The sequence below is a fragment of the Lucilia cuprina genome, chromosome 3 (genome assembly GCF_022045245.1).
Source record: "Lucilia cuprina isolate Lc7/37 chromosome 3, ASM2204524v1, whole genome shotgun sequence".
Taxonomy (NCBI): domain Eukaryota; kingdom Metazoa; phylum Arthropoda; class Insecta; order Diptera; family Calliphoridae; genus Lucilia; species Lucilia cuprina.
Genome location: NC_060951.1, coordinates 52,680,376 through 52,702,333, shown reverse-complemented (window position 1 = coordinate 52,702,333; position 21,958 = coordinate 52,680,376). Strand labels below are relative to the sequence as shown.

The 21,958-nt window shown below is 26.0% G+C and overlaps 1 protein-coding gene across 3 annotated transcripts in view; it reads right to left on the bottom strand.

Moving 5' to 3' along the window:
- The window catches only part of LOC111678186 (frequenin-1), a 79,092-nt gene extending 57,887 nt beyond the window's left edge, over positions 1-21,205 (bottom strand). The window contains exon 1 of one of the 3 annotated variants that reach the window (XM_046947644.1): positions 20,951-21,205. The gene's annotated coding sequence lies outside the window, so the exon portion shown is untranslated. Of the gene's footprint in view, positions 1-16,051; positions 16,160-19,282; positions 19,497-20,950 lie in introns of those variants that run through there. The other 2 variants (XM_046947645.1, XM_046947646.1) reach the window with 2 other exon arrangements.
- Positions 21,206-21,958: the final 753 nt, after the last annotated feature.

The following is a 21,958-nucleotide window of genomic DNA, read 5'->3' as shown; positions in this document are numbered from 1 at the left end:
ATTGAACTTGAACAAATAGGAACAATCATGGGCCCATAATATAGAAAATTTCTCTTTTCTGGAAAAAAATCGAAAAATTAAATTTTTATTGAAAACTTTTGTAAAAATATCACTTTTTATACCATTTAATACGAAAAACGATCATTTTATGGAAATTTTTTTCGATAAATTCTGTTTTTTTTTTTTTGTAGAATATTTTTTAAAATTTTCTATAAACATTTTTTAAATGCTCTTTTTAAAGAAAATTTTTTTAATATTTTCCTTTTTATAGAAAATGTTGAAAATTTCATTTTTTTATAGGAAATTTACGAAAAATATTTTTTATAAAAAATATTCGTAAAATTTTATTTTTATAGAGAATATTAAAAAAATTCACTTTTAGAGAAAATTTTGAAAAAACAAGTTAGAGTGCTATATTCGGCTGTGCCGAATCTTAAATACCCTCCACCAGCTACTTTTATGTTACTAATTTTCTAATTGATCAAATATTTGTAAAAATAAAGTGGTCAATTCGGGACTGTCCCGTCGAACTGCTGGGACGCGTAACAAAAGAGTACAGGAGTGCTCTTTTGATGGCTCATTGCGATTCGCTGCTATAGAGCCAACACTTAAAAATTTTCATTACCATGCATTGGCAACTTTAGACTAGTTTGGTATCTGCCTGTTTGTAATATATGTAGTGACGATTGACTTGCTTGTAGGACATGAACATGTTACATAGCTAGGGTAGCTGTTGGCTATGGATAACCTTAAGTGCTTTGTTAAATAAGCAGTTCGGGACACCCCCTCTGAACTATTGGGCCTTTGAAGTCAACAGTAACTACATACTATTTATACATAAACATATTATATGATTTAACATAAATTCATTCTGGTGTACATTTCCAGATTTGATGTTTTCAATTGATACTTAATTATGTTATCAACATAAATATTGCATCAAAACAATGGAAACATTTTCATTGGACATTTAGTGGCAATTAACATAAAATATTACTGTTCAAATCATGTTCATTATTATAACGAAAACAAGTTAGAGTGCTATATTCGGCTGTGCCGAATCTTAAATACCCTCCACCAGCTACTTTTATGTTACTAATTTTCTAATTGATCAAATATTTGTAAAAATAAGTTTTCTCATGTCTTTAATAGAAAAAATCCAAAAAGTTAAATCTATTACAATACCAAGATTTATTGAACATTATAAATTTAACAATTTGCGTGTAATTTGTATGAATGTATATGAAAGATTTAGAGATTTTCAAAATACAAATACATATATTATTATGTTCTACACAAAATATTGTTCAACACAAATTGATAATGCTCTTTAAATACGGTTAAAGCGCTTTTAGGGACCTGCCCCTAATATACGAGAAATAGAAGTATACAAAACTAATATTTTTGTCAAATAATGTATCAATAGCTTAATTTGGTAATAAGTAATGTGCGTTTAAGAGATTTTCGTAAAAGGACTTTGTATGGGAGCTATGTCCAATTATGTATATAAAGACAAAATTTCAGAATTCTGTATCTATATCATTACTTGGTAATAAATATTGTGATTCTAAGTGATTTTCTGGACCTAGTATGAGAGCTATGACCAAATATGGACCGATCGTATAACAATTTTATAGTGAATTTATGTATATAAGAGCAATATTTTTGATAAATGTATGAATATCAATATTTGGTTATGAGTTATGTGAGTTTTTTATGATTTTCGGAAGGGAACCTTGTATGGGAGCTATGACCAATTATGGACCGATCCAAAAAACTTTCATAGTTATATTTCTGTATATAAGATCAATATTTGTACCAAATTTTATATCGATATCTTAATTTAGTAATGAGTAATGCGCGTTTAAGTGATTTCGGGAGGGGGCCTTATATGGAAGCTATGACCAATTATGGACCGATCCAAAAAATCTTTCATTGTAATATTTCTGTGTATAAGAGCAATACTTGTACCAATTTTTATGTCTATATCTTAATTTAGTAATGAGTTATGCGCGTTTAAGTGATTTTCGGGAGGGGACCTTGTATGGGAGCTATGACCAATTATGGACCGATCCAAAAAAGATTTAATTTTAATATTTCTGTATATAAGAGCAATACTTGTACCAAATTTTATATCGATATCTTAATTAAGTAATGGGTTATGTGCGTTTAAGTGATTTTCGGGAGGGGACCTTGTATGGGAGCTATGACCAAATATGGACCGATCGAAAAAAAATCTTCAATTGTATTATATTTGTATATAAGAGCAATACTGGTACCAAATTTTATATCGATATCTTAGTTTAGTAATGGGTTATGTGCGTTTAAGTGATTTTCGGGAGGGGACCTCGTATGGGAGCTATGACCAATTATGGACCGATCCAAAAAAAACTTTCATTGTAATATTTCTGTATATAAGATCATTATTTGTACCAAATTTTATATCGATATCTTAATTTAGTAATGAGTTATGCGCGTTTAAGTAATTTTCGGGAGGGGACCTTCTATGGGAGCTATGACCAAATATGGACCGATCCAAAAAATATTTTATTGTAATGTTTATGTATATAAAAGCAATACTTGTACCAAATTTTATATCGATATCTTGATTTAATAAAGAGTTATGCGCGTTTAAGTGATTTTCGGGAGGGGACCTTGTATGGGAGCTATAACCAAATATGAACCGATCCAAAAAATCTTTCATTGTAATATTTCTGTATATAAGAGCAATACTTGTACCAAATTTTATAACGATATCTTAATTTAGTAATGAGTTATGCGGGTTTAACTATTTTCGGGAGGGGACCTTGTATGGGAGCTATAACCAATTATGGACCGATCCAAAAAAGCTTTCATTGTAATATTTCTGTATATAAAAGCAATACTTATACCAAATTTTATATCGATATCTTAATTTAGTAATGAGTTGTGCACGTTTAAGTGATTTTCGGGTGGGGACCTTGTATGGGAGCTATGACCAATTATGGACCCACCAAAAAAAGTTTTCCTCTAGATAAATTCTATTGTCAAAAAATTTCAATTTCTAAAATTTTGTGAAAATATCGACATTACGACGGAAGTTATTAACAAAAAACTAAATTTCCGGGAATTTGTACTTTTGTATGGGAGGTATATGAAATTGTGGACCGATTCTAACGATTTTACGCAAAAATTAAGCTCTTGTGTGGAAACGAATGTATGCCAATTTTTATGGAATTATCTTGCATAATTTTCGAGAAAATTACATCAGAATGTGTAAAAAATGCCTATTTTTTTCGAGGTTGTTTCAAATTTTGATTCATAACTTTTCCCGATGTGAACCGATTTTGCCCATTTTCAATACCAAACAACTTAGGAAAACGAAGAACATTTTGGGTAAATTTGGTTAAATTCTATTGCTTCGTTTTATCGTGAGCGTGTTTTACACAGACAGACGGACAGACGGACATAGCTAGATCGACTCAGAATTTGATAAGGACCCAGAATATATATACTTTGTTGGGTCTCAGATGAATATTTCTTGGTGTTACACACGGAATGACAAAGTTATATATACCCTCTATCACCACTGATGGTGGTGGAGGGTATAAAAATTAATTTCAGGAAAATTTTCGAATTATTTTCTTTTCACAGATAATTTTTGAAAAAATTAAATTTTTAAAGATAATTGTAGATAAATAGGAAATTTAAAAAAAATTTATTAAAAATTTTGTTCTCTTTGTAGAAAACTTTTAAAAATGTCTTATCTTTTTAAAATTTTATTAAATTTTTTCTAAAAATTTTTCTCCAAAAATTCAAAAATTTTTTAACAAATGTTATATTTTTTTAAAAAAATCGATAAAATAATTTTTAGGCTTCTAAAATTCTTCTTTTAGAAAATGTTCGAAAATGCATTTTTAGAAAATTTTTTATATGTTCTCTTTTTGTAAAATCTTTTTTATTTTGAAAATATTAGTCATTTAAATTTTTTTAATATTTAAAACGTTCTCTTTTAATTTTCCTTTCCTATACCAATCATTAAAAAATAACACATAGACCCACAAGAGTATATATATTCTGGGTCCTTAATTAATTCTAAGACGATCATTTCCGTACGTTTGTCTGCCTATCTGTTGAAAATTTACGCCAATCTCACAAAATTTCTCTACATTTCCAACTTCATTATCACGTGAAAAATCTTTGAATGTAGTCCTCCTCTGACATTCCCATTTAAAGTATGTTAAACAATACAACTATAATACGACTAAAACACAAGGTTAGGAGCAAGGTTCCACGGAATCAAAAACAAAACAAACACACCAAAAATATAACAAAACCATAGAAAAAAAACTATTGTTGTAAAAAAACACTTTTTATAGACAATTTCAGGGTTAGTGTAGGTTGTTTACAGATACATTGTTCTATGTATACGTTATAGAACAAGCGTAAACATGAATATGTCGTTTTTATGAGTATTTATACATTTGTAAATGTAAAGGATATTAAAGACACAATTCTCTATTATCATGTATTCAATTCACATAAAAATTCGCACAAACGAAAGTTTGAAGATCTTCTAGAAATTCTTGCATTTAGTTTTTTTTTCATACAATTTTGTGCTTTGTTTGTTGTAAAAGAAAAGTATCTAAACAAAGGATGTAGAAAGATATATTTTAATATTTTTTTCTGTATTTGTTGAATAAATGGTTGCTCATTGTTGAGTTTTTCTTCTTTTCTTAAAGATTTTTATTTCTTTATGTATGTGTGGAAAAATGCGTGGGTTTGCACAATTTTTTTATTATAATTTTTTTTCGACTCAGACTTATAGACTTTTTAACGCCAACTTCTAATTATAGAATGCAAAAAGCTTCTCTTACCTATTGTTAGAACAGTGGGTACACCAATCTGCTTATAGCATATGCAGCTCAGAAATAATATTTAAAAAAATTCTAAGAAAAATTATCTAATAATTTTAAAGTTTAATATTGGTTTTTTTAGCTTTTTTAAATGTGTCTTAAATTACCATGAATTACTTTAATAATTTTACTGTGTTTGATTGAAAAAATTGATCAGCAAAATATTATGCTTGTGCCGCCACTGCTTCAAAAGCCCACAACAATATTTTCAGTTCTTTTATATCTTACAAAGAAGTTTTCAACTTAACAAAGTGATAAAAAGCATAAACATAGATACACTAGAATACACTTACATTTTGAGATATACATACAAACATAAAAACTTTTCAATCTAGGACCTAAATAACAATCATACTCAACCTTACAGCCACTATATACATTTTGGAGTACATTTACATAGACTGCACAGTGGGATTCTTATGAACAAATTAGGTAAATAAAACATAACGTTAAAATCTCAATGTTGGCTATAGACTACAGTCGAGATTACTGTCCGGACTATAGTGAAGACTGCAATCATGGCTAAAGTCAAAGATATAGCAAAGGCTATAGTCAAGTATATAGTCGAGGACTACTGACTGACTATAGTTGAGGTTCTCAGACTAGATTATAGTCTAGGCTATAGAGAAGAATTTAGTGGAGGATATAGAACAGACTATAGTCAAGACAGTAAATCAGACTATAGTTAAGACCATTGACCAGACTATATCCAAGAGTTTAGTCGAGACTAAAGACCAGATTACAATAGAAGTAATTGACCAGACTATAATTTAGACTATAAAATAAGCTAGACACCAGACTATATATATTAGACTACAGCTGATGCTACAGAACAGTCGATGTTTATAGGTCAAAAAACATTTGATACTATATAATAGACTATAGTACAGGATTATAGATCAGAAACTATAGAACATAGTCAAAACTACATTCAATACTATAAACCAATCTACACTCTAAGACAGTAGTCCTAACTATATTCAGGCTATAGACTAGACTGTGGTACTGTAGACCACAATAAGACCATAGTCAAGGCTATGTGTCGGACTATAGTCAAGGTTATAGAAAAAACTATATTCGAGACTATAAACAAAAATATAGTCGAGGTTTTAGAACAGACTATAGTCGATGTTATAGAATAGTCGATATTTATATACCAGAATACATTCAAGACAATATACCAGATTACAGTCGAGGCTATTGTTAAAACTTTAATCGAGACTATATAACTTACTATAGTCAAAGCTACAGTCGGGACTATAGACCTAACTACAGAGCAGACTATAATAGTTATTATGGAATTTACTAGACTATAAACCAGACTATAGTCAGGGCTATAGTCCAAGTTATAATCGAGAGTGTAAAACATAAAATAACTTGTCTAGGCTATGAACCATACTCTAGTCGAACAGACTATAACATAGATAATATAGAAAATACTATAGTTAAAGCTTAAATCGAGACTATAGACAAGGCTACAGAGCAGAATGTAGAATACTATACACCAAACTATAGTCTACACTACAGAATATATAGTTAGACAAAACTACATTCGACACTAAGTAGTACCCAGACTAAAAAAAAATATTATTTAAAATATTTTATTTTTGGCACCACAGTGCAATGAAAGTCAGCTATTAACGACTGGGAGTACACAGTGTAACCAAATTAGGCTTTTATGCTAATGACATTCAAATAATGAAAACAAAAGCAACTAAAAAAGGCACAACCATTTACTATTTAACAACAGCAAGCAAGAAACAAACAAAAACAAACACACATAAATGTTTAAATAGAATTCTTGGTCTAATGTTTTACGAGTATTTTTTTGTTTGCTAAAACGTTATCTTGTTTAGCACAAGTCTGTATATTGTTGCCATCGTTTGTAAAATTTTACAAGTAGTTCTGGTTAATATTTTCAAACCAGAGTTTTGAAAATGAAAATTTAAATTATTGTTATTAATGGATTACAATCTAGATTACTTGTCAACACTATTACCTCACACTAGATTATAGAAAGTGTTTAAAAAAGAACAACAAGGGATAAGTGTTAAATAACTATGACATTTAAAAGGTCTACATTATCACTTTCAGAACTATCGGGTTTAGGAATTCTGTAAGTATTTTGTGCAAATGTGCGTGTACATGCAAAATCTAATTTCGAACTTCAATTGTTATTCTATATATGTATAAGAGTTTGTTTGTGTTTGTAAACGCGTGTGTTTAGAGGGCAAATAATAAAGTTTGATTTTGTTCGTGTTTCTTTCATTCCTTCCGTTTTAAACATTTAATATTATTTTGATTTTATAAATTGTACTTCTTACAAGTTTGATTAGTGTTTTTAAAAAGTATAAATAAACAATAAATAAAGAAACAAATGTAGATGAGAGCCTTTTCGAAAAAAAAGAAAAGTAATTTTAAAAACTCTTAGAAACAGCAAAAGGATAAAGGCAAACATTTTAAATTGATGCTTTACTTTATATATATTGTTTTAGTTTTTATTAAGTTGTTAATGAAACGATATTTTTAAAAAAAAATTGTATAATAAATTTGTTCCTTTAAGAGCTAAATAGCTGGTATTACAATTGTAATAAGGGATTAAATGGTTCTTAATAAAGAAGATATCATCAACAATGGATAAATGTAAAAAATTACATAAAGAAAAAATGAGTAAATTGTAATTTTTAAAAAAGACACAAAAAATTAAGGAAATTAAAAGATTATTAGGATTTTTCTTAAACAAACCTAAGTATATTAACAACTTTACGGGAATTTAAAATTTTATTTACTTATATTACAACAAAATTCAAAATAATATTCTAATTTTATTAAACGATTAGATCGAAAAATACTAAAAGTAAAACAAACTGTGTTGTAATCGAACCCAAAACCCCCAGAGTTATTGACCAGTCTACTGTAATTAAGTCACTATGTTAAGTTGTTTTTAGATCTAAAGATTTTTTAAAGAATTGCAATAGTTGTAAAGTGTAAACTTTACAACTTTTTAATAAGCTTTAAAAAGAAAACCCATTAATTAGTTGATTAATTTAAAACATTATTATTGTCATAAAAGAATGTCCATAATGAAAGATTCTCTTTTTATCTATTTGCTTTTCTTAAACATCCCTAAAAATACTTATTACGGTATTACTTAAATATATACAATTTATTCCCTGGCAATTTATTATCTTATTTATCTCTTAAGAAACAATTACACATTTCTACAATTTAATAACTTAATAACTCTTCATAATTTATGTTATTTCCCCACAACAAAAGCTGGAATAAAAGAATTACCTGCCTCTAATAAGATTAAATATAATAGAAGAAAAAAAAAACGTAAAGAAAATTTATTAAATTAATTTATTACCAAAGATATATGTATGTATAAATATAATTCTATAAATATTTATAACACAATTTATTAGAAATAAAGAATATAAGAAAAAAAATTGAACAAAATTCGTTAAGAAAAAATAAATAAATAAAATCTGCTAATAACATTTAATATTAACACTTTTGCAGCAATAACAAATTTATCACAACAGACGAGTGTCCTAAACAAATGCTGCATGAATGTCCAAGAAATACACCTTCTTAAGTTAAGGATTATGTCCTTAAAATTGTGCCAAAATCAAGTTAGTTGATAATTTAAGTAAAATATTTCTTCATTTATTTTGTACAAATGAATATATAGCCTAAAGAAATGCCAAGACAAGTTTGTGCCCATTAACTCATGCTCACTCAATCACAAACACACACACACATATAAACCTACTCAATGTACTTATGTAATCATAGATAAACCACAAAAACATACAAGGACCTGTCTGTCTAGTCTCTCACTTCTATTGCGGTATGGTTGTTGCCTGAGTTGAGATGGTTTTTGTCATGTTATCCGTTGAGTTGTGAAATGCTTTCGAAATGAATAAATGTTAAACGTGAATGAAGTGTGCCTTAGGCTCACAATGAAAAATTACAATATACTGACCATAACAGCAGCAGCAGTAGGAGAAAGGACACATTTACATTTAAGTAGATTAGAACATCAATTTGACGCTATCATACCGGCAGTTGGAGTTAAACGGATTAAAACGATTGACCCAACGAATTGATGTTGAGAATAAAGATGTGTTTAAGTTAGATTAAATAAATCGGGATGGAAAAAAATAAATATTTGAAATTAATTTTTCATTTGTTTTAATTAGGAATAAAAATGCTTTGATTAAAATACTATGTATTCTATGTTGATGTTTTTGACAACTGCATTGTGAGGACCTTGCTAAATTTTTACCGGTACACTGAAGTACATTTAAGACCATAGAATCTAATATAGTTGTCCTAATCTTTAACTATTGTCTAGGATATTATCTATAGTTCAGACTATAGTCTTCCCCACAGCGAGACTATAGTCTGACTTAGATTATGGTCTGGACTATAACATAAAATATAGTCTATATTAAAGCACATCTGCTACAATCTGAAATATAACCTGGGCACTTCTTTGACTACAGGCTAGACTATGATTTATTACTTTAGGTTGAACTACAATTTATACTAGTCAATAGAATATTCTGATCTGTAGTCTGGAATATATTCTGAACTATAGTCTGGACTATGTTCTAAACTACAGCGATATTTGTATAGTCCGGTCTATATCTGAACAATAATCTGGACTATAGCTTTTACAACTTCTAATCTACATATAATTTGGAAAAGAACTTGACCTGTAGCCTAGACTAAAATCTATGCTAGAATTATTACCTTAATGTAATCTATACTATTGTCTATACTTTATTGAGGACTGTACTCTAGACAGTATACAATTCGAAATGCCAAGTCCATAATACTGAGTACGACCTGTACTACAATAAGGAATCCTTGATTATATCTAAAATATAGCCTGCGATAAGATCTATATTCTGGACTTGACTATCATATATAATCTTATCAGTAATCTGGACAAGAACCGAAATTTTTCAGAACTGGACTACAATTTACACTAAAGTAAGGACTGTAGTCCAGAACAAAAGGCCGATCTTTAGTTAAGAACATAGTCTTGTCTATAGTCTGGGCTACAGTCGGACTTTAATCTGGATTAAAGTGGATTACAATCTTGACAATAGTTTTGTCTATGAACTGCACTGCAGTCTGGACTACAGTCTGTAATATAGTCTGAACTATCGTCTAGAACATAGTTTGGACTGTTGTCTCACGTTCAGTCTAGCCTATAGGCTTGACTACAATCAATACAGTCTAAACGACCGTCTGGAACATAATTTGGACAATATTATAGACTTTAGTCTAGACTTCAGTAGACAATAGTCTGGAATAAAATCTGGAAAATTGCTATTTTTCAACAATGTACAGGTAGAAGTAAACAAATAAAAATTATTAACTTTTCTTACTTTGAGTAAAATATTCAACTAAAACTCAACGTTCATTTCCTTCAAAATAAAGAATGACCATAAATGGTGTTTATTTAAAATATAACACGCCCTCTATCAATGACTGCATAATTTAAAAATATTTTCCTTCCGATAACGATAATAAATTTTCCAGCGTTTGTGGTTTTCCCGCAATAGCCTATTGAGGGTTTCGGCCTATTCTATTTAATGTACAAATAACAATTAGTTTAAAACAATAACTAACTTAATTAGCAAAATGTGGTAAAGTCATGTTGTTTGTCTCTTAGCCCATTTGTTTAATTTTATTTTTTGGGCGTAAGAGAATCCTTACACAGCCGTCCTCCTCCCTATTTCATTACGATCATCAACATTATTTTGCTTAAGGTTTTATAAAGATTTAAATAGTTGCGGGTTTGTTGTTTCACCATGAAAATGATTAAGTTCATTAATACATAATAACATTATGTTTTATGTGGTTTTCATTAAAATATTTACATAAATGTGGTTTGTCAGAGAATTTAATGGACTTTTAAATTATGTGGCATTACTTTGTAAATTTAAGGTAAGAGGACAGCAAAAAGTCAAAATTTTAATTACACTTTTAAAGTCAATTAAAAAAGTTAATATTTTCAATCATTTAAATAGCAACAATTGTATGTAAATATGTAAATTGTACATACATATTCTCATTACAGACAGTTAAAAAAAGAAAATATATTTTTAACAATTGAAAAACATTGATTTAAGAAAACAAAATACAACAACAAAGCACATAAATACGTTGCAACTGTTCAAGTAAAAAAATCCTTGCAAATATTGAGTTTAAGAACAATTTACTTTCTTTTATTATTTCTAAGTATAAAGCTCTCGATTTTATGTACTCACACAACAACAGAGCTCGTAAAAAATTTACAATACTTGAAACTTTAACAACTCTTGCATTTTGTTGAAATCAGTTACAGGATAGAGAATATGCATGTAAACGAAGACAATAACAACAAGTATGCTGTTGCAAGTTACAGTAAATGAAATTGATGCATAAACACAATCATGTTGATAGTAATGGTGACGATGACGAGTTGTTTATTGAAAACAGATTGCATCGTTAAATTTCAACTTGAATAAAAGTGAAAAAATACAACAATTAAATACAACAAATACATATTTACAAATGCACACCCATGTACATATATGTATAGGCAGTTATTATAATGGTGTAACACTTAAAATATTTTACAACTAATATCTATAGAAAATTTTCAAAAAAAAAAATTTTTAATGAAAAAAGATTTCGAAATATGTATATTTTTTTTAATAAAAAATGTTTCACAAATTTTCGTAAAATTAAATAAGTTTGTACTTATTAAAGAAAATTATTTATAAATTTTTAAATTAAATTTAAATAAATTTTCCTTTTATAGAAAATTTTCGTAAGAATTTATTTTCATATAATTATCTTGTTAAACGATACTTTTTATAGAAAATTATCCATACATTGACTTTATTTAGAAAATTATCACTTAATTTTTTAAAGAAAATTTCCGGTAAATTGTCTATTTACTGAATATATTCGTCAAATTTTCTTTTATAAAAATTTTTGTAAAATGTTCCTTTTTGTACGAAATTCTTGCATTTTATAGAAAAATTTTCATTAAATTTTTATTTTATAGAAAATTTTTATTAAATATTCATTTTATAGAAAAATGTTTATTGAAACTTTGTTAAATTTTATTTTAATAAAAAAGTTCATTTAATTTTCGTTTACAGAAATCTTTAATTTTTTTACAAAAAAGTTTCGTTAAACTTTATTTTAAAAGAAAATTTTTGTTAAATTTTCTTTTTTGTAGAAAATGTTAAAAAAATTTTATTAAATTTTCTTTTTATATACAAATTTCATAAAATTTTCTTTTTATAGAAATTTTTTATAATTTTTTTTTTTATAAAGAAAATTTATTAAATCTTAAAAAATTAGAAATTTTATATATTTTGTAAAATTTTAATATAATAAGAAAAATGACAGCAAGGAAACAGGAAATTGAAAACTTTATTAAAACAAATTATATATTGAGTTCATGTTCCTTTTAATAACATCTCTCTATTATATTTAAGTCTTAAAATTACAAAACTTTGAAAATTTTCAGCTTTTGAAATTCGTTTTTCAAAATTCTATCTTTTTAAAAACCAGCGATGATTTTTACGCTTTCTTATTAAAACATTACAAGGTAAAACTTTTAGTTTTACAAACTACTATTTAAAAACGAATCTTTTTGTAATTATTTAAAATAATTGTATGCGAAATAGGTTAGCCAGCATACCTTTTCTTAAAATAACTTCTCACCATCATATAAATAGAATGAAAAAAAAAAACAATTATTTCTAAGAAAACATACAAAATTAACCAAAACAACAATACATCAACAATGATGATTATCCAAATTTAAAGCTTAAAAAAATTAAATTGCTATTTAGAACAACAGCCTGAAACAAAAGAAAATTACAGCAAAACTGTAAACACCAAATGTAGCAACAGATGGACAAGCCAAAAACAACAAACAAGAATTAAAAAAAAAAACAACTTCAAAGAACATCATGACGTTGAAACAACCAGAAATGCAGTTGCTAACAAAAACAACAACAATATCAAATTTTGAAAACCGACTCACCATAAACCAACTACAACATTATATGATGACGTCGAAACCAAAGAGAAACATTTGCTCATAACAAACATACATATTTGACTACAACTACATACATGAAAATCATGCAACATTTGTTAAATTTTGAAATAAAAAGAATCGCAACATCAAAACGAAGGAATAAATTTTGTATGTTCCTTCGTTTTGTTGTTGCCCGTAGTTTTTATTTACGTTTTACATCCACTCGATTCGATTGTTAAAATAAAACTAAAGTTCAGAAAGAAGTTAATTAATAAGGAAAGGGAAATTTTAATTTCTTCTTCATTAAGATATACTATAGATTTAATCTAATTGTATTATAAATATTACGCAGTATAATGGTTTTTTGCAATGGTTATGCTAACTGATCGCAAGTTATAGTCTATTTTAAGAGCGATAATATTAAAAATACACTTGAAAGCTTTTCCTGTTCCTCTTTGATAACTTTTCTTCTGATTTTCCTTTTTTAATTTAAAAAGAAAAAATCCCACTCGAAGTAAAGCTTTTAAGGGAATTATTTTAAAAGAAGTTAATCAACACGTATCATAGGGTTTCTGCTCAAATTTGTAATGTTACGTAATTAATTAGGATTTAATATTGCTAATCAATTAAAAAAGCATTGTCTATACAAATAAATAAAATTTTCGATAAATTCAGTGAAAGCTAAGGAAGATATATTAAATTTTTCTCATACAGAACACAATTTATTTAAAAAAATCCTATAAAAGTTATTTTTTTTATTTGTTTATGAAACGAAATTTTCTATTGGAATAAAAACTTTTAAATAATTTTTGTACAAAAACATTTTCTATAAAAAATACAATTGCAATTTCTATATAATCTTTAAACATCTTGTCCAGAATTAAAACATTATAAATGAACAAAACCAAAAGCAATAATTCCTGACAAAACATAAAAACAACAACACTATTACAATGATGTCATAACAAGATTAAAGCTTATATAATAATATATATTTACCAGTAACACAAAAAACACATCAAATGTAGCAACAGATGGACAAACACAAAAAACGATAATGAAGTTCGCTGAAAAAAAAAAAACTTTAAAACAACAACAATCAAGAACTAAATAACAACTTCAAAAAATCTGCACACAGTGACATAGAAACAACAACAAGAGATGTACTTGCTAATAAAAACAACAATAATATCCAAATTAAAAAATCGCCTCTCCGTAAACAAACAACAACATCATATGATGACGTAGAAACCAAAGAGAAACATATTCTCATAACAAATTTACACATACATACATATTTGCAAAACATGTAAAATCACGCAATATAGAAAAAAAGAATCGCAACAACAAAACAAAGAACAAATTTTGTGTGTATAACAAAATTGCAGAAAAATGAAAAAAATGCAACAACCACATGAAAATTATTATAAAATGAATTAAAAATTTAAATTAAAAGAACTGTTATTCAAATAACGAAATATTATTTAATATATAACTTTAATTTGCATAACTTTAATTTTAATAAAACTCACTTTTGCAGCAACCTTCATTCATTTGTTTTTGTTGTTTCTTTTTTATAATGGACAAGTAACTTCTTTTCTTTTTTTAACTAACACTTATTAATACTTTTCATTAACATTATGGAACTTCAACATTAATTTCATATTAAAACACTTAATAAAACACTAATTTTAATTAATTATTTCAACAAAAACTAAAATTTTCACTCGCGCCCGTCGTTTTTATTCACGCTTTACATCCACTCGGTTCGATTGTTAAAATAAAACTAAAGTCCAGAAAGAAGTTAGTAAATAAGGAAAGGGAAATTTGTATTAAAATAACCAAAATGCAATTTTTATATGCTCATCCTTAAAATATGCTATAGATTTAATTTAAATGTATTATATTACGCAATATAATGCTTCGTTTCAATGGTGATGCTAATTGATCGCAAGTTATTGTCTATTTTAGGGATGATCATTTTAAAAGTGCACTTAAAAGCTTTTCCTTTTCCTCTTTGATAACTTTTTTCTGTTTTTCCTTTTTTTATTTCAAAAGAAAAATACCCAATAGAAGAAAAGCTCTGTAGGAAATTATTTTAAGAGAAGTAAATCAACACCTATCATTTCTTTCTGCTCAAATCTTTAATCTGAAGTAATTCATTATGGATTTTCAATAATTTTTTTAACGAAACTTCAGCGAAAATTTTTAAAGAATATTTTCTATTAGAATATAATGTTCAAATAATTTTTGTACAAAATTAATTTTTGAATTTAAACTAAATTTTTCTAAAAATTAGCAAAAATTTGCTTAACGAAATAATCAATTATTTACCGTAAGAATTATGTACAACAAATATTTTATATTTTTAAATAACAACGTTTGTTCATATTAAATAATATTTAAATTTTTAAAACCCTTTCCCAGAATTAATACATTATAAATGAACAAAACCAAAAGCAATTATTCCTGGCAAAAAACAAAAACAACAACACTCTTACGATGACGTCATAACAAGATTAAAGCTTATACATATAGAAATATATTTTCCAGAAACAACAAAAACACATCAAATGTAGCAACACATGGACAATAACAAGAACTATAATGGTGTTCGCTAAAAAAAACTCAAAACAACAACAATCAAGAACTAAACAACAACTTAAAAAATCATCATACGATACATGGAAACAACAACAAGAGATGCACTTGCTAATAACAACAATAATAAAAAATTTAGAAACCCGCCTCTCCGTAAACAAACAACAACATTATATGATGACGTTGAAACCAAAGAGAAATATTTCTCATGACAAACATACACACAAAGCTACATTCGTACATATTTGCAAAACATGTAAAAACACACACTGTAGAAAAAAAGAATCGCAACAACAAAACTATGGAACAAATTTTTTATGTATAACAAAATTGCAGAAAAAATAAAAAATGCAACAACCACATGAAAATTTTTATAAAATTCATTAGAAATTGAAATTAAAAAAAACTATTATTAAAACTACGAAATATTATTAAATTTCTTACTTTAATTTATAAATAATTTCAATATAATTTTATTAAAACTCACTTTTGTAGCACCCTTCATTCAATTGTTCTTGTTGTTGCTTTTGTTATAAGGGACAAGAAACTTCTTTTCTCATTTTAAACTAACACTTATTAATATTTTTCTTTATTATTAGGGAATTTTTACATTTATTTAATTATTTACACTTTACAACTTAATAAAACACTAATTTGAATTAATTATTGCACCTAAAATAAAATTTTCACTCGCGCCCGTCGTTTTTATTCCCGTTTTACATCTACTCGGTTCGATTGTTAAAATAAAACTAAAGTTCAGAAAGAAGTTAATCTACAAGGAAAGGGAATTGTGTATATATGATCATCTTTAAGATATGCTATAGATTTAATCTACTTGTATCATATTACGCAATATAATGCTTCTTTGCAATGGTGATGTTAATTGATCGCAAGTTATAGTCTATTTTAGGGGATAATAATTTTAAAAGTGTACTTAAAAGCTTTTCCTGTTCCTCTTTAATAACTTTTTTCTGTTTCTCGTTTTTTAATTCAAAAAGAAAAAAAATAATAGAAGAAAAGCTTTGTAGGAAATTATTTTAAGAGAAGTAATTCAACACCTATCATAGGTTTTCTGCTCAAAGTTTTAATGTTATCTAATTCTTTAAGGATTTAATATTGCTAATCAACTGAACTAAACGAATTTTATATAAAAACATACCTATTCAATTTTCTATAAATATCAATTTCATCAACAAATTAATAAGATTTATTAAATATGTTCCCTACAGAACAAAGTTTATATAAAATTTTCTGAAATTTTCTTTTAAACTAATTTTTTCTAGAATTTATCAAAAATTTGCTTGAAGAAATTATCAATAATTTACTTTAAGAAATACGTACATCATTTTTTTATATTTTTTAAATAACAACATTTGTTCATTTTACATACAAAATTCGTTACAATTTTTGTATAATCTTTAAACCTCTTTTCAAGAATTAAAACATCAAACTAAAGCAATTATTCCTGACAAAACAAAAAAAACAACACTATTACAATGACGTCATAAAAAGATTAAATCTTATATACATATGTATGTAAGTAGAAATACATAAATTTACCGCTAATAACAAAAAACACATCAAATATAGCAACACATGAATAAACACCAAAAAACGATAATAAAAATCGCAAAAAAATGTACAAACAACTACAATCAACAACTTAAAAAAATCAGCACAAGATGACAACAACAACGAGAGATGCTTTTGCTTATAAAAACAACAATAATATCAAATTTAGAAAACCGCTTCTCCAAAACAACCAACAAAATTATATGATGACGTCGAAACCAAAGAGAAACAGTTCTCATAACAAACATACACACAAACATACATTCATACATATTTGCAAAAGATGTTAACGCAATATGGAAAAAAAGAATCGCAACAACAACACTATGGAACAAATTTTGTATGTATAACAAAATTGCAGAAAAATGAAAAAAATGCAACAACGACATGAAAATTTGTATAAAATTCTTTAGAAATTAAAATTGAAATTAAAAAAACTTTTATTGAAACTACGAAATATTATTTCATTCCTATCTTCAAATTATAAATAATTTTAATAGAATTTTATTAAAACTCACTTTTGCAGCACCCATCATTCAATTGTTCTTGTTGTTGTTTCTTTTATTATAAGAGACAAGCAACTTCTTTTCTTTTTTTAAACTAACACTAATTAATACTTTTCTTAAATTTAATATATTCTTTAATATTAAGAACTCTTTTTATTTATTTTTTGTTAAGACACTTATTAACTTAATAAAACACAAATTTTAGTTAATTATCGCAACAAATTTTCACTCGCGCCAGTCGTTTTTATTCACGCTTTACATCCACTCGGTTCGATTGTTAAAATAAAACTAAAGTCCAGAAAGATGTTAATTAATAAGGAAAGGGAAATTTGTATAAAAATAACCAAAATGCAATTTTTTTATATGCTCATCCTTAAAATATGCTATAGATTTAATTTAATTGTATTATATTACGCAATATAATACTTCGTTGCAGTGGTGATGCTAATTGATCTCAAGTTATAGTCTATTTTAGGGATGATCATTTTAAAAATACACTTAAAAGCTTTTCCTGTTCCTCTTTGATAACCTTTTCTGTTTTTCCCTTTTTAATTCAAAAAGAAAAAAACCCAATATAAGAAAAGCTCTATAGGAAATTATTATAAGAGAAGTTTATCAACAACTATCTTAAGGTTTCTGCTCAAAGTTTTAATGTTAAGTAATTCATTATGAATTTAATATTGCTAATCAAATAAACTAAACTAAACGAATTTTAGATAGAAACATATAAAATTTTCTATTAATATCAATTTCATCAACAGATTAATAAAATTTATTAAATATTTTCCCTATAGAACAAAATTTATTTAAAATTATCTGAAATTTTCTTTTAAACTAATTTTTTTCAAAATTTATCAAAAATTTGCTTGAAGAAATGATAAATAATTTACTTAAGGAAATACGTACATCATTTTTTTTAAATTTCTTAAATAACAACATTTGTTCATATTAAATACAAAATTCGTTACAAACCTCTTTTCCAGAATTAAAACATCATAAATTAACCAAACTAAAAGTAGTTATTCCTGACAAAACATAAAAACAACAACACTATTACAATGACGTCATAAAGAGATTAAAGCTTATATATGTAGAAATACATATATTTACCTGTAACAACAAAAAACACATCAAATGAAGCAACACATGAACAAACACCAAAAAACGATAATAAAAATGACTAAAAAAATTTACAAGCAACAACAATCAACAACTTAAAAAAAACAGCATAAGATGACAACAACAACGAGAGATGCTCTTGCTTATAAAAACAACAATAAGAACAAATTTAGAAACCCGCCTCTCCGTAAACAAACAACAACATTATATGATGACATCGAAACCAAAGAGAAACATTTCTCATAACAAACATACACACAAACCTACATTCGTACATATTTGCAAAACATGTAAAATCACGGACTGTAGAAAAAAAGAATCGCAACAACAACACTATGGAACAAATTTTGTATGTATAACAAAATTGCAGAAAAATGAAAAAAATGCAACAACCACATGAAAATTTTTATAAAATTCATTAGAAATTGAAATTAAAAAAACTATTATTAAAACAATGAAATATTATTAAATTTCTTACTTTAATTTATAAATAATTTCAATATAATTTTATTAAAACTCACTTTTGTAGCACCCTTCATTTAATTGTTCTTGTTGTTGCTTTTGTTATAAGGGACAAGCAACTTCTTTTCTTTTTTTAAACTAACACTTATTAACACTTTTCTTTATTATTAGGGACTTTTTACATTTATTTAATATTAAGACACTTTATAAAACACTAATTTTAATTAATTATTGCACCTAAAATAAAATTTTCACTCGCGCCCGTCGTTTTTATTCTCGTTTACATCCACTCGGTTCGATTGTTAAAATAAAACTAAAGTTCAGAAAGAAGTTAATTTACAAGGAAAGGGAATTGTGTATATGTGATCATCTTTAAGATATGCTATAGATTTAATTTAATTGTATTGTATTACGCAATATAATGCTTCGTTGCAATGGTGATGCTAATTGATCGCAAGTTATAGTCTATTTTAGGGATAATTATTTTAAAACTGCACTCAAAAGCTTTTCCTGTTCCTCTTTGATAACTTTTTTCTGGTTTTGCTTTTTTAATTCAAAAAGAAAAAACCAATAGAAGAAAAGCTTTGTAGGAAATTATTTTAAGAGAAGTAATTCAACACCTATCATAGGGTTTCTGCTCAAATTTTTAATGTTATTTTATTCTTTAAGGATTTAATATTGCTATACACATATACAATTTTCTATAAATATCAATTTCATAAAAATTATAAATTATATAAGATTTATTAAATATTTTCTCTATAAAACAAAATTTATCAAAAATTTCCTAAAAAAGTAAATTTTCTAATATTTGTTTATAAAACAAAACTTCAGCGAAAATTTCTAAGGAATATTTAATATTACAAAAATATTTTTTGTAAAAAAAATTATTTAAGTTTTCTTTTAAACTAATTTTTTTTAAATTTATCAAAAGTTTTCCTTAGGAAATGATCAATAATTTACTTTAAGAAATACGTACATCAATTTCGTATATACTTATATTTTAAATAACAACATTTGTTCATATTAAGGGAAAAATTCGTTACAATTTTTGTATAATTTTTAAAACTCTTTTCCAGAATTAAAACATCATAAATGAACAAAGCCAAAAGCAATTATTCATGACAAAAAACAAAAACAACCACACTCCTACAATGACGTCATAACAAGATTAAAGCTTTTATACATATACATATGTATATAGAAATACATATATTTGCCGGTAACAGCAAAAAACACATCAAATGTAGCAACACATGGACAAACACAAAGAAACGATGATGAAAATCGAAAAAAAATACAAACAACAATCAACAACTTAAAGAAATCAGAACAAGATGACAACAACAACAAGAGATGCTCTTGCTTACAACATTAATATCAAATTTAGAAAACCGCCTCTCCAAAACAAACAACAACATTATATGATGACGTCGAAACCAAAGAGAAACATTTCTCATAGCAATCATACTCACAAACAAACATTCATACATATTTGCAAAAGATGTAAACGCAAAAAAAGAATCGCAACAACAAAACTAAGGAACAAATTTTGTATGTATAACAAAATTGCAGAAATACAAAAAAAGAATGCAACAACCACATGAAAATGATTATAAAATGCATTAAAAATTTAAATTAAAAAACTTTTATTGAAACAACGAAATATTATTTCATTCCTATCTTCAAATTATAAATAATTTTAAAAGAATTTTATTAAAACTCACTTTTGCAGCAACCTTCATTCAATTGTTCTTGTTGTTGTTTCTTTTGTTATAAGGAACAAACAACTTCTTTTCTTTTTTTAACTAACACTTATTAACACTTTTCTTTAATATTAGGGATTTTTTACATTTACTTAATATTAAGACACTTAATAACTTAATAAAACATTAATTTTAATAATTTATTAAAATAAAAACTAAAATTTTCACTCGCGCCCGTCGTTTTTATTATCGCTTTACATCCACTCGGTTCGATTGTTAAAGTAAAACTAAAGTCCAGTAAGAAGTTAATAAAAGGGAAAGGGAAATTTGTATCAAAATGACCAAAATGCTTATTTTTATATGTTCATGCATAAGATATGCTATAGATTTAATTTAATTGTATTATATTACGCAATATAATGCTTTGTTGTAATGGTGATGCTAATTAATCGCAAGTTATAGTCTATTTTAGGGATAATTATTTTAAAATTGCACTCAAAGCTTTTCCTGTTCCTCTTTGATAACTTTTTTCTGGTTTTGCTTTTTTAATTCAAAAAGAAAAAACCAATAGAAGAAAAGCTTTGTAGGCAATTATTTTAAGAGAGGTAATTCAACACCTATCATAGGGTTTCTGCTCAAATTTATAATGTTATGTAATTCTTTAAGGATTTAATATTGCTACTCAACTAAAAGAAGCATTTTCTTTAAAAACATAAAAAATTTCTATAAATATCAATATTATCAAAAATATAATAAGATTTATTAAATATTTTCTCTATAGAGCAAAATTTATCAAAATTTCTTAAAAATGTAAATTTTCTAATGTTTGTTTAAAAACGAAACTTCAGCGAAAATTTTTAAGGAATATTTACAATTACAAAAATAATTTCTGTAAAAAAAAATAAATTTTCTTTTAAACTAATTTTTTTTTAATTTATCAAAAGTTTTCTTAAGGAAATGATCAATAATTTACTTTAAGAAATACGTACATCAAATTCGTATATTTATTATAAAAAACAACATTTGTTA